General features: G+C 46.0%; 1 pseudogene; it reads right to left on the bottom strand.

Annotated features, from left to right (window-relative positions):
- Positions 1–11,607: 11,607 nt before the first annotated feature.
- LOC118643547 lies at positions 11,608–13,945 on the bottom strand (annotated as a pseudogene).
- Between the last annotated feature and the right edge of the window lie 511 nt (positions 13,946–14,456).

Genomic DNA, 14,456 nt, shown 5'->3' with positions numbered 1-14,456 from the left:
TATCCTTATAAGCAAGCCTTTTTTACAAGAAAATATTGCACAAAGGAAGAGTTATTTCTGCATTGGGGTTACCTGCATTGTGGCTATGCCATAAGAAGGTGAGACATTTAGATGTTTGATAATCTCTGTAATATGGAAGTAGATTTCATCATAGCTTTTGAAAAATTGCTTGCAATTTTGGAGCCAGAAAACATTTCTGGTAGTAGAACATTCAAACAGTTATTTGAGCTGAAAGACGGGCTGATGATGGTACACATTGTGGAAGTACATTACATTTCTGCTGCAATTATTTTATCTTTTTTTTTTTAATCCTCACTCGAATTTTTTTTCCACTTTTGTTCAGATAGAGTGGGAGGGAGAGAGAGGATGAGGAGAGAGAGAGAAAAAAAAAAACATCGACGTGAAAGGGACACATTGAGTGGCTGCCTCCTGCATGACCCCAACAAGGGCCAGGGGCGAATTGCAACCAAGGCCTATGCCCTTGGCCAGAATTGAACCTGCAACTCATTGGCTGACGCTCTAACCACTGAGTAAAGTCGGCCAGGGCTATTTTATCTTCTTTTAAAAATGTTTTCTAATTTATTAATTTAGAGAGAGAGAGAGAGAGAAACATAAATTTGTTGTTCTACTTATTCATGCATTCATTGGTTGATTCTTCTGTGTGCCCTGACCAGGGATCAAACTCACAACCTTGGTGTATTGGGATGATGCTCTAATTAACTGGGCTACCCAGCCAGGGCCTATTTTATCTTCTTCTTTTTGTAATTAATTTACTTTTTTGTAATTTTTTTTCCTTATTGATTTTAGAGAGAGAGGAAAGGAGAGGGAGAGAGAGATAGAAACATTGATGAGAGAGAATATCGATTGGCCGCCCCCTGCTTACCCCCCCCCCCCCCCCCGCACTGGGGATCAGGCCCACAAACTAGGCATGTGCCCTGACCGGGCATTGAAACAGTGACTTCTTAGTGCATGGGTCAATGCCCAACCACTGAGCCACACCAGCCAGGCGTTCTTCTTCTTTAAAAAAAAAAAAAATGGCCCTGGCCAGTTTGGCTCAGTGGTTGAGCGTTGGCCTGCGGACCAGAGAGTCCCAGGTTCGGTTCCCGCTAGGGGCACATACCAAAAAAAAAAAAGTTTTTATTTTTTTTAGAGAGAGAGGAAGAGAGAGGGAGATAAACATAGATTGGCTGCCTCCTGCACGCCCCCTACTGGGGATTGAGCCCACGACTGGGGCATGTGCCTGATCTAGGAACCATACCGGTGACCTCTCAGTGAATGGGAACATGCCCAACCAACTGAGCTACACCGGCCAGGGCTGTATTTTATCTTCTTACTCTGAATTTCTCTTAATCAAAAAAAATTGTTAGTTTATCACTTTTCTTTGTACTAGTTGAGGAACTCATACATGTCTTATGCTTAACTATTAATATGTGTTGGTTTATATCTGACTTTCCACCTTTTTTATATTAAATGAACACTTGCATACTATAGAAAGCTTCAAATGGAATATTTCCTCATTTAATAAATATCCACTGCCCAGAAAGTTCAGCACAAAAATTTTGCTTGCTTTTTAGTCTTTGGGGTTCAAATATACACAAAAAATAGATAATAGAAACCACTGTAAGAATCAAAGATATCGAATTTGATAATCTCACAGCTGCAACAGAGCATCTTTCACGAGACTGAACTCGTACCTGTTAAAAGGGCTCCAGATTCATTAAATTGAACTTGACATCTGATGCAAAGAAGGTGAACTTCCTGTTTATCTGAAAGCAACTGTACTATTAGGGCAAAGGCTCCCCCACAAAGCCAGAACTGATGTAAGGTAAGGTTTTGGGAAGCCTGGCTCAGAGCCTGGGGTACTTTCAGAAGTACTTAGGAATGGATGTTAGGTCTTTCAGCTGGGTTAGTGCATCTCTGGAGCAAGGCTGCCTTTAGCTGACTTCAAGCACGGGTCCTGGAGTGAGGTACTTGCTGATTGGCTGTTGTCTAGGAGCATGGGGCCTGTCACTGATTGGCTGACTGTCAAAAACTAGGGTCTGCCCCGGATTTGCTGACTTTCAGAAGCACAGAGAGTATTGCTGATCGGCTGATTTTCAGAACAAAAATCCTAAATTATTTCTTACTAACTAAGGGTAGTTACTATTCACCACTGGCCAAAGAACCATGTTTTCCTTTCTGGAATATGAAAATAAATGCCTTTACTTCCCAGCCTCCCCTTTTATACTTCCCTTAGCCAAACCTGCAGGAAACCATAAGGAATTGTCCAGGCCTTTATTTGTGGAGATAAGCTTTTCAGCTAGTGTTGCTATTTAAGTAATTTAAGTACCAATTACTATGGAGGAAATTACTCGGATGCATTTTGGTAATTTCTTAAAAAAAAAAATGCTGAATAGCCTTGGCTAGTTTGGTTCAGCATTTAGAGCATGGGCCTGCGGTCCCGAGAGACCCAGCTTCGGTTCCTTCCTAGGGCACATACCTCGGTTGCAGTTTGTCCCCGGCCCTGGTTGCGTCACGTGGGTGGCAGCCACTCGATGTGTCCCTTTCACACTGATGTTTCTCTCTCTCTTCCTCTGTTTCCTTTCCACTCTATCTGAACAAAAAAATGGAAAAGTGTCCTCGGGTGAGGAAAGGAAGGAAGGGAGGGAGGGAGGGAAGGGAGGGAGGGAGGAAGGGAGGGAGGAAGGAAGGAAGGAAGGAAGGAAGGAAGGAAGGAAGGAAGGAAGGAAGGAAGGAGGAAGGAAGGAGGAAGCTGAATATAAGCTATTCAGGGTGTCCTGACAGTCAATACAGAATGCAGGACAAAATAATCAACACGTCCTATACATACAGGCACCTCTGTGAGGACAGTGCAAGGGGAAAGGGAGGAAGCCCCACCCCTAAAAGAAGGGAATCTGATTCTCATTTCCTTCTAGAAGGGTATTCATTGTAGCCCTGTTTGTTAAAGGGAAATACTGGAAACAATCTAAGTGTCCATTAATGGAGAACTGGTTTGATAAAGTTTTGCGTGTCTACACAATGGAATACAATGCAGTCATTAAAAAGGAGTTGGAATTCTGTGAACTAATATGAAGACTACCACGAAAAACAGATTTTAAGAAAGTGAGATGCAGGACTTCATGTATTGTATTGTTTGTTCTAAATTATGCATGGGGTCATGGAAGTAGGAATAAATATATGTTCCCATATGCATAAACGGTCTCTGGAAAGATATTCAAGAAATAGTTGTGATGGTCTCTTTGGGGAGGGGAACAGAAAGGCTGGAGGGCAGGGAGCAGAGAGTCTTCCTTTTTAGGCATGGATAAGGAAACTGAGCCTTAATGAGCCTTATAACTAACCTATGCATACGCTACCAACAGAGATTCAAAACCAGGTCAGTCTTTGTCTCTTCTCCACTACATCCTTTGATTTTTCTTTATCCTTTGTGTATGCATTACCTGTACTAGACAAGTCGAATTATTTTAAAACATCAAATGTGTGAACTGAGCAGGGATAAGAGACATGGGTTGGAATGTTTGGGGGCGGGGTGTAGTGAGGATGTTTTCTGAGCCTGGTGACCCTCTGCACCAGAATAGACCTCTGAGGCTGACTGACCAGCTATGTGGACTGTTTCCCACATCTCAAGTCTCCGCCACACCGCAGAGCACAGGAAATAGCCTGGGGCTGCGAGGGGAGCAATGTCATGCCACACAGCGAATGACTGAGAAGTAGAACTCAAGAAATGCGCTAAACTGCACAAGCAGCCAAAGGGAACAGGAACCACTTTAAATTATTCTGCACCAAGTTCACTTCCTGGGAGCTCTGCTGCTGAGGGAAATAAAAACCAAGAAGGGTCGTCCAGAGTGTCCTTGGAATTTCATTGCTGGAGGTCTCCTCATTTGCAAGTCAGTCCACTTTGAGTATAATAGCTTCTTCCCTGGCGAAACAGAGCTCTGCAGCACAAAATGCATTACAGAGAGATGCTATGACAGAAGCTTGAAAATAGAGGGGCTGTAGCAGCTAATTACCATGATCACAGTGGTGAGTACTTACTGAGCATTTATTGTGTCCCAGGGACCGTTCAAGTGCTTTGCTTGCATTATAATCTCAATTCTTAGAACAACCCTGTGAGATAGGCACAGTTATTCCAACTTTACTGATGAGAAAACTAGCATACAGAGGTTTAGAAATTCACCCAAGGTCACAGCAGTGGCTGATCACATTCCCTCCAAAAGACAGCCTCTCCAGCACAGCCTAAACACCAATTAAAAGCATCAAGAATTCATTACATACCTACTTTGTGCCTGGGGCTGGGAGAGGTGCCACAGGAACATTTTTTATTTATTTTAAAGGGAGAGGGAGAAAGAAAGAGGGAAACATTGAGGTGAGAGAGAAACATCGATCAGCTGCCTCCTGCGTGCATCCTGACCATGGACCAAACCCAAAACCTGGGTATGTGCTCTGACTGGGAATCGAACCTGGGACCTTTTGGTGCATGGGCAATGCTCAACCAACTGAGCCACACCTGCCAGGGCTGGAATGTGTTTTTTTAAATGGAGGTAAAATTCACATGACAAAACTAACCATCTTAAAGTGACAAATCTAGTGGCATTGAGTACACTTACAGTGTTAACTCACACCACCTCTATTTAATTTCAAAACTTTCATTATTCCATAAGGAAACCCCCTACCAACTCCCTCCAACCCCTGATAACCTCCAAATCTGAGTTCTGTTTCTGGATTTACCTATTCTGGATATTTTCTAGAAATGGAATCGTGCAGTATGTTGCCTTTGTGTCTGGCTTCTTTTACTTAGCATAGTGTTCTTGAGGTTTATTCACATTGTAACATGTATCAGTACTTTTTCCCTTTTTATGGCTGAATAAAATTTCATTGCATGCAGATACCACAATTTGTTTATCATTCATTCAATGGTGGACATTTGGGCTGTTTCCACTTTTGGGCTATTGCTAATAGTGCTACTGTGAATGTCATGTACATGTACTCCAGTTTGTTGAGGTGTATACCTAGGAGTGGAATTGCTAGGTCATATGGTAATTCTGTGTTTAACTTTTGAGGACCTGCCAAATTGGAATGTGATATTTTGACATTAGAATCTTTCTTTGTCCCTGGCCAGTTTTGCTCAGTGGTTAGAGCGTCAACCTGCAGTCCAGAGAGACCCGGGTTTGGTTCCTGCTAAGGGCACGTACCTCAGTTGCAGTTTGTCCCCGGCCATGGTTGGTCGTGTGGGTGGCAGCCACTCGATGTGTCCCTTCCACGTTGATGTTTCTCTCTCTCTCTTCCTCTCTCTCCCTCCCACTCTATCTGAAAAAAAAAAGGAAAAATGTCCTCGGGTGAGGATAAAAAAAAGAGAGAGAGAGAGAATCTTTCTTTGGTACCTTGGCTTTCTCCTATCCAAGAAAGGAGATCTTTCTTCTAAGGTGCATAAAGGAAACACAGTGTGGTCTGGCCAGTGTGGCTCAGTGGTTGAGCATCAACCCATGCACTAAGAGGTCGCCAGTTCGATTCCTGGTCAGGGCACATGCTCAGGTTGTGGGCCAAATCCCCAGTAGGGGGGCATGCAGGAGGCGGCCGGCCTGTTGATGTTCTCTCTCATTGATGTTTCTATCTCTCTCTCCCTCTTCCTTCCTCTCTCTAAAAATCAATAAAGAAAAAATATTTTTAAAAAAAGAAAGAAAGTGTGGTGTAGTGGAGAGAAGACACAGATTGACCTGTATGCATGAATCTGCTGAGGGCATATTGTGTGCCAGGCACTGAGGATAGGGTGAGCCATCATGAAGTTTACAGAAAAGGGGACTGGGGGAGGAAGGGAGGACCAAGGAGCAAATTATTTTGCAAAGGAAAGAATCTTTTTGTCATGAGAACAATCACTCTCTTTAATCACAAGTAGTTAGTGAGTGCATTCAGGTGGGCCTGCATCTTATTCTGTCCCCAGCAGCCAATGCAGGGCCTGCAGAAAGAGATGTTATTTAGAGTTCTGGGGTGGCAAGCAGCAGAAATTGAGTAGCTAACTTTAACAAGGATTACTAGAAAAAGATTGGGATAGCTCCTAGAATTGAAAGAATCGCTAATCAGTCAGTCCTCTGGGAGGCAGGGAAGAAGCCAGGCAGCGACAGGCATCTCTGCACCAGAAGCTTTTCTTTTTGCTCTGCCTCTCCTGGGGCTGTGCCTTCATGACTCTGCTCTGACCTTTGTCTCCCACCTGAGAGTTCCCTAATTGCCACAGCTCAGGACGTGTGGCAGGGTGCTGCCTATAATTGCAAGCCAGGCTTTGCATAACTCCAGGGTGGGGGCTTTAAGTCACAGCCGGGAGAAGGAAGATAAAGCCAGCTGCAAAGCCAACAGGAAGCACATGAACAAGGGCATAGATGACGTTCTCCCAAAGTCATGCAGCAGCTGTGAAGTGTCATGAGGACCCCTCGTTGGGTGACCACTGCTTCCTGACCTGTGACAAAAGCAAAGGCCTGCTCAGCTGTCCTCATCTGTCACTGGGGATAACCACCTGCTCAGCCACCCTCACCTCATGACAGCACTCAATTCGTAGTTAATCTTTGCTTTTCTCAATCCTGAGCCCAAAAGAGCAAGCAGACCAGAAGTAATTCCTGCTTCACTTAGAACTCACTCAGAATCCTTGAGCTGGAACACAAAATTTACAAAAGTTGGCTCAGTGTCGGCCCGCAGACCAGAGAGACCCGGGTTCGGTTCCAGCTAAGGGCACGTACCTCGGTTGCAGTTTGTCCCCGGCCGGTTGGGGTCATGTGGGTGGCAACCAATTGATGTGTGTCTCTCTCTCTTCCTCTCTCTCTCACTTCCTCCCTCGCTCCCTCCCCCTCTATCTGAAGATAAATGCAAAAATGTCCTCGGGTGAAGATAAAAAAAAATTACAAAAAAGCTTCCCTCCTTCCATGAGTCCTCTGGAATGCCCCACCTTGCTGCATCAAGTCAAGAAATCGCACTCTGCCCTGGCCAGTTTGGCCCAGCAGTTAGAGTGTCGGCCCATGGACAGAAGGGTCTTGGGTTCGATTCCCATTCAAGGACAGGTTGCAGGTTTGATCCCTGGCCCTGGTCAGGGTCGTGCAGGAGGCAACCAATTGATGTCTTTTGCATTAATGTTTCCCTCTTTCTCTCCCTCTCTCCCTCACTCCCTTCCACTCTCTAAAAAAAAAAATCAATGGAAAAATATCCTTGGGTGAGGATTAACAGAAGAAAAAAGAAATTGGGCCCTGGCCGATTTGGCTCAGCGGTTGGAGTGTCGGCCTTTGGTCCAGAGAGACCCAGGTTCGGTTCCCGCTAAGGACATGTACCTCAGTTGCAGTTTGTCCCCGGCCCTGGTTGGGTCGTGCAGGTGGCAACCACTCGATGTGTCCCTTTCACGTCGATATTCTCTCTCTCTCTCTTCCTCCCACTCTATCTGAACAAAAAAATGGAAAAAGTGTCCTTGAGTGAGGATAAAAAGAAAGAAAGAAAGAAATGGGACTCCGTCAGACTGCAGGCTTGGTCCTGGTGGCCTCTGGCTAATTAGGCTTTTTTAGAACTGTCAGGGGCTGGATTAGAAGTCTGATTGGCAGCCCTGCCAGGTCCTGGGATGGAGGCGTGAAGTTCCCTAAAGGAAAGTGGACTGCTGTCATCAGGAGAAGGTGAAAGTATTGGGCAGTCAGACCCAAGAGATGGCTCTTGGAGTGGTGCTCAGTTAATGCTAGTTATTATTATTATTATTATTATTATTATTTTATCCTCTCTTGAGGCCATTTTTTCATTTTTGTTCAGATAAAGTGGGAGGGAGAGAGAGAAAGAAACATCAGTGTGAGAGAGACACATCAAGTGGCTGCCTCCTGCACAACCCCAACCGGGGCTGGGGACAAACTGCAACCGAGGTACGTGCCCTTAGCAGGAACCGAACCCAGGTCTCTCTGGACCGCGGGCCAACGATGCTCTAACCGCTGGGCCAAACCGGCCAGGGCAATGCTAGTTATTATTAATGAGGTCATATTTTTAGAAACACTAGAGCAAATATTTTATAAAATTATAGATAATAATTGTTAGGGTCTGGCCAGTGATGTGGGCTTGTGAAAGAATTCACGACAGGGAGATGAGAGAAAGGGAGGAAGTTATTTTACTTTCCCATAAAGAAAGGACCCAGGCGTTGACTGGCAGTACAAGGGCAGGAAAGAGAGAGCGAGTTTCTCTTTTACTGGGGGCTTTAGGGAGTAAACGGCAGTCGGAGCAGGGAGGGGAATCAGGGACGGGAATCCTGTTGAAGTAGAGCAGATGCCGGGGGTTGTCTCGAGAAGTTATAGTTTGATTGCTTTCCAGGAGATAGTCCAGCAGATGTACCAAGGTGTCTTATCAGTATTTTCCCCATGTCTATAAAACAAGCTTAGGACAAAAGTTGTAAAGAGTTCAAAAGAGAGAGACCTGTCTGAGGGGAGTGGGGTATGAGGAGGAGGAATTCTTACTCACCAGTCTGAGGCTGTTAAAGCAGCAGTGAGGAGGGGGTAGAAGAGTGTAGTCCCCCCCCTCCAATCCCTGTAGCAGTAATAAATTGGGTATGAGTGCAAACACACTTGGGCTTTGATGGCTCTTTCAGTTCCCACATAAGAGTGTAGTCTTGCCCTGGCCAGTTTGGCTCAGTGGTTAGAGCGTCGGCCTGTGGTCCGGAGAGACCCGGGTTCGGTTCCCGCTAAGGGCATGTGCCTCGGTTGCAGTTTGGATAAAAAAAAAAAAAAGAGTGCAGTCTTGAGTATCTTTTCTGGTTCTTCTGTTCTGTTTGAACAGAGGCGCTGTTTGAGTCACAGGAGCCAACAATCTCAGGGTTTAATTACCAGGTGCTTATTATAAATTGTGGAAAAATTAACAAAGAAAAGAAAGGTCTGTTTTCTATCCGTACAACAATAATGACTAATAATGATTGGATACTGGCTGTGAGCCAAACACTGTCTGTGACCTCATTTAATTCTTTTTTTTTTGGATATTTTTTGTTCAGATAGAATGGGAGAGAGAGAGAGAGAGAGAAACATCGATGTGAAAGGGACACATCGAGTAGTTGCCACCTGCACAACCCAACCAGGGCCGGGGACAAACTGCAACCCAGGTATATGCCCTTAGCAGGAACCAAACCTGGGTCTCTCGGGACCGCAGGCCGACACTCTAACCGCTGAGCCAAACCGGCCAGGGCCCTCATTTAATTCTTAAAGTGACCTCATACCTATTTTATAGATCTTTGCACTTTCTAGGACATACTCTCTGTGCAGGGAGAGTCATCCAGCATGATGAATGGAGGAGGCAGGTGGCTCCCAACTCTGGGCACCACCTCAGCAATTACACTGGCCTGGCAGCTGCCTGCCCAAACTCCCTCCCCCTCCCCCTGATTTCTGTGGATCTTCGTGGGAATGTGTGATGTCAGAAGTGGCTTTAGCCCTGGACAGTTTGGCTCAGCCGTTGGAGCGTCGCCTGCCGTCCAGAGAGACCTGGGTTCGGTTCCCGCTAAGGGCATGTACCTCGGTTGCAGTTTGTCCCCGGCCCTGGTTGGTCGTGCGGGTGGCAGCCACTCGATGTGTCCCTTTCACTTCGATGTTTTTCTCTCTCTCTCTCTCTTCCTCTCTCTCCCTCCCACTCTATCTGAACAAAAAATGGAAAAATGTCCTCGGGTGAGGATTTAAAAAAAAAGAAGTGGCTTTAGACCCAACTCACCCTACTTCAGGACAGGGGACCCACACTCTGCTCTGGCAGTAATAATGATACTAACAACCACTATAAACACTCATTCGCTGTTTTACTACATGCAGGCCTGTGCTAAGAGCTTTGCATGCATCATCTTATTTAGTCCACAGAGCAGGCCTATGAGGCACATGCTTCCTTGTTTGACAAATGAGAAAGCTGAGGCCCAGGGATGTTTCTTGCTAGGATCACACAGTCGATGAATGACAAAGCCAGAACTTGAACTTGAGGCTGTCTAGAGCTCATGTGCTAAACCACAAGGCTGCACTGCTTGACTGACCTGCCATCTGTAAATGTGATTACATTTTTTTTTCTTTACTGATTTGAGAGAGAGAGGAAGGGAGAAACATTGATAAAAAGAGAACATTGATTGGCCACTTCTTGCATGCCCCCTACTGGGGATTTGGCCCACAACCTGGGCATGTGCCCTGACCAGGAATCAAACCAGCCGCCTCTTAGTGCATGGGTCAATGCTCAACCACTGAGCCACACCGGCTGGGCTGATTACATTTTTGTACTTATTTACTTAGGTACTCGTTCATGTGTAAATATATTTTTAACGAATTAAGGAAGAAAGCACTCGGGCCTGGCTCATGAGTCTCATGAGTCATTATTATTACAGTTACAAATGGGAGTGTTCTTGAAAAGTGTATAAATCAAATCCTACTGTCTGTAACTTTAGCTTGCGATTCTCCTTTACCTTCATTGCTCAGTGATGTTCAGTTTGCCAGTGGCTCTACAATGCCCTCCACCTCTCCCCTAAATGCCATCTGCTAAACTTCTCCCACATTCTCTTAATGTGGCAAACAAACACATAAAAGCAAGCACCTAAAGAATAAAAGCATCTCTTAGCAAACTTCTTGGGAAATGAAGAATCCTGTTGTCATGGGGTAAATGAGTCATCTCCTCCAACTTTTCTGTTCTTAGTCTCAGGAATTTGGGGAGGGATTTGGGGAGAGAAAGTGGAACCAGGACAATGATGGCTGTCCGACAGGCGGGGGAAAGCCCAGGGCAGTGCCTGCCGCTGAGAGTGGCCGGAGGGGCTCAGAGCAGGTGCTCCAGCCATTGCGTCCCTGGCATCGTGGGTAGCTGGGTCAAAATACAAGTTCCTGGCCCTGGCCAGTTTGGTTCAGCAGTTGAGCATCGGCCTGCAGACCAGAGAGTCCCGGGTTTGGTTCCCGCTAGGGGCACACACCACCAAAAAAAAAAAAAAAAAATACAAGTTCCTGGCCCCTGCCCTAGGCTCACTGAGGCCGTATCTCTAGAAATGGTGCCCATGAACCTACATTTAGCATATTTCCTGGTGAAGAGCTATAGTCTTATTCTAATGTCATGGGAAGGAATCTGGGGCAGGGCTGGAGTCACTGTCAGAGGAGGACGTCTGTTTAAAAAGTGCCTCGTGCGTCGGCCTGCGGTCCGGAGAGACCCGGGTTCAGTTCCCGCTAAGGGCACGTACTTCGGTTGCAGTTTGTCCCCGGCCCTGGTTGGTCATGCGGGTGGCAGCCACTCGATGTGTCCCTTCACGTCGATGTTTCTCTCTCTCTCTCCCTTCCTCTCTCTCCCTCCCACTCTATCTGTACAAAAAATGGAAAAATATCCTCGGGTGAGGATAAAAAAAAAAAATTAAAAAGTGCCTCGTGGATGGCTGTCTTTTTGGGAGTGTTCCTGGGTTTGTTCTCATGTGTCTTCCCTCCACAACTTGTCATCCTGGATGCACTTATTAACACCATCTTACTATTACACTATTGTGCTAAGACTCTACCTCCAGAGAACGTGATGGGGGAGAAATCACTGTTCTTGCTTCCTCCCCCCCCAACTCCCGGACCACGTATCTGCTCCCAGAAGGCTGCTTGCACAGGACCTAACATCTTTCCAAACCCCTCACTCTTCTTATTTCTTCTGGTGTTTGCTGCTGCTGGCCCACTGTGGGGGAGGCAGCCCCTAGAATGCTCAAAGACCCCTTCCCCTTGTCAGGTTCAATGATGAAATTCACATGAATCACTTCACATTTGGATTTGAGGCACTAAGATTTTGTACCTAATTTGGCATGGACTGGGTTGAAAATTACAGCCTGTTTGTTTATCTTTTTGGCTGACTTTCCCCTCCCTCCTTTCTGCATTTGTTTATTTATTGTCTCTAGTTCTTGTTGCAGGTTTCATTTGTCAGTCTGGTCTGCCTCCTGATCGGGGCAGAGGAAGCAGGGCCTGAGTCTGCCTGGCTGGGCGATTAAGAGGAGGCTGTGGGCCGTTGTGGGAAGAAGGGAATCAATGCTGGTAAAACACCTTGCTACGACTCAACAACAAAAACTGCTCAAACTCAGAAACTAGCAAAGCACTTGGTACACATTTCTTCAAGGAAGATATACTGGCATACTACTGGGAACACTGGCCTAAATTATGATGCTCAAAGTAAATTTATGGAGGTGGATTCTCAGGCTTGAGTGGACCACGGGTCAGCTGCGGCTGTGAGGACCTTCCTGGCAGTGGGTGGGACCTCACCTGCCTCTCTGCTGTGAGTCTCAGCGCATTCTCTTCAGTGGGGGCCAATGCGTCAGAAGGCGCTGTGTTTAAACTTTTCAAGTCACTCCACACTCCTGTTAGCACTGTGTGCCCTCCTCTGTTCTTCCTTTTAGTGGAGCTGGTTGCACTCTGCTCCACGAACCCAGGGGCAAGACTGTAGTACGGGCAAATCAGCCGACTTGAGGGTGACCTTGGGACTCTGAACAGTGTCCTCTGCTCCAGAGACGGCCTGTCAGCTGAGCTGAAAAGCCACAGGCTGCTTTTCTTTGCCTGATATGTCTCCTAGCCCTCTTTATTTTTATTTATTTTAATCCTCACCTGAGGATATTTTTCCATTTATCTTCAGATAGAGTGGGAGGGAGGGGGAGAGAGAGGAGAAACATCGATGTGAGAGAGACACATCGATTGGTTGCCTCCTGCAGGATCCCGACCAGGGCCGAGGACTGAACCACAACCGAGGTACGTGCCCTTGACCAAATCGAACCCGCAACCCTTCAGTCTGTGAGCTGACGCTCCAACTGCTGAGGCAAACTGGCCAGGCCCTAGCCCTCTTTTTAAAAACATTTATTTAAAATAATTGTTTTAAATATGTTTTCATTGATTTTTAGAGAGAGAGTAAGGGAGAGGGAAAGAGAGAGCAAAACATTGTAAGAGAGAGAAACATGGATCAGCTGCCTTCTGCACGCCCCCTACTGGCGGTTGAGCCCACAATCTGGGCATGTGCCCCAACCTGGAATTGAACTGTTGACCTTTTGGTGTATGAGATGACACTCAAACAACTGAGCCACACCAAAACTTTTATATCTTAAATGATGAGCTTGATGAATTTTTACATAAGTATACACCCATGAAGCCACGACTCAGATCAAGATACAGTCCTGTGCGGTTCATTACACTAGCTTCCAGCAACCATGTGGCTACTGAGCAATCGCAGTGTGGTTGGTTGGAACTGAGATGTGCTGTAAGTGTAAAATGCACTCTTGACAATTAGTACAAAAAGAAAACATTGATTTTTCATTAATAATTTTTAAATAGTGATTAAATGTTCATGTATTTTGGGTTTACTGCATTCAGTGAAAATATATCATTCGGCTTAATTTCACCTGTTTCTTTTTAGCTTTTTTTTTTTTCCCTCACCTGAGGAACTCCCTCATGATTACATCTCATTCCTGTGGTCCGTGTCTCCATGCATAGCAGAGATGGTGAAGTCTCAGGCTTGCATCAGCTCAGTGAGCCAGTCAGATTCCTGCGAGTGTTGAAGATGACTGCCTGGGTGATGGTGAGGGTCTCATACAAGTCACACAGTGTGTCCAGCTTCCACTCCTCTTGTTCCACATTGATGCAGAATTGACAGATACCCTCCAGAGTCAACTCTTCCTTCTTGACAAGAATTCAAATGGGGTCCCTCATGAACTTCTTGGTCACCTCAAGCACATCAGAAGGCACTGCCGCTGACAGCAAAAGCACTGGGTGTTGCTGTTGAGCTTTTGAAATATGTAATAGATCTGGTCCTTGAATCGAGGCTTAACATTTCATCAGCTTCATCCAGTACAAATATCTTGATGTATTTGGGAGCCAAGGATCTGCAATTAAACATATCAAACATGGTCTGGAGTGCCCATGATGACATGGGGAGCTTCCATCTGCAGCTTCTGCACCTCAGCATGCACGTTGGTACCCCCAAAGCAGGCATGGCAGGAAGCACCCATGTAATCTAAAGCCGTAACTACCTTCTGTATCCTTGATATAAGGCAGAATAGCTCGCTGCTGGATGGCAGAGGGCTTTTCAAAATCAGGCTTAGCCCTGGCCGGTTTGGCTCAGCAGTTAGAGCATCGGCCCAAGGACCAATGCTTGGTGGCTCCATTCCCAGTCAAGGGCACATACCTGGGTTGCAGGTTTGATCCCCACCCTGGTCAGGGTCTTGCAGGAGTCAGACAATCGATGCGTCTCTCTCACATCGATGTTTCTCTCTCTTCCTCCCTTCCACTCTATCAAAAAGAAAAATCAATGAAAAAGTATCCTTGGGTGAGATTCAACAACAACAAAATTATAGGCGTAGATGCTGAGGAGGAGGGACTCTGAGAGGTTCTTGTCTTCAGAGCTGTCGGCAATCTCATTCTAGTCACTCTCGATGATGCCTGCAGGCTCCGTTCCATCCATGCCATTGTCTGTGGATGTGTTGGTTTAAAGTAAGAGTATGTTGACTGAGGCACGTTAGA

Source organism: Molossus molossus, unplaced genomic scaffold (genome assembly GCF_014108415.1).
Source record: "Molossus molossus isolate mMolMol1 unplaced genomic scaffold, mMolMol1.p scaffold_m16_p_4, whole genome shotgun sequence".
Classification (NCBI taxonomy): Eukaryota; Metazoa; Chordata; class Mammalia; order Chiroptera; family Molossidae; genus Molossus; species Molossus molossus.
The sequence above is the reverse complement of the archived record's forward strand: the minus strand, read 5'-3'. Positions and strand labels throughout refer to the sequence as shown.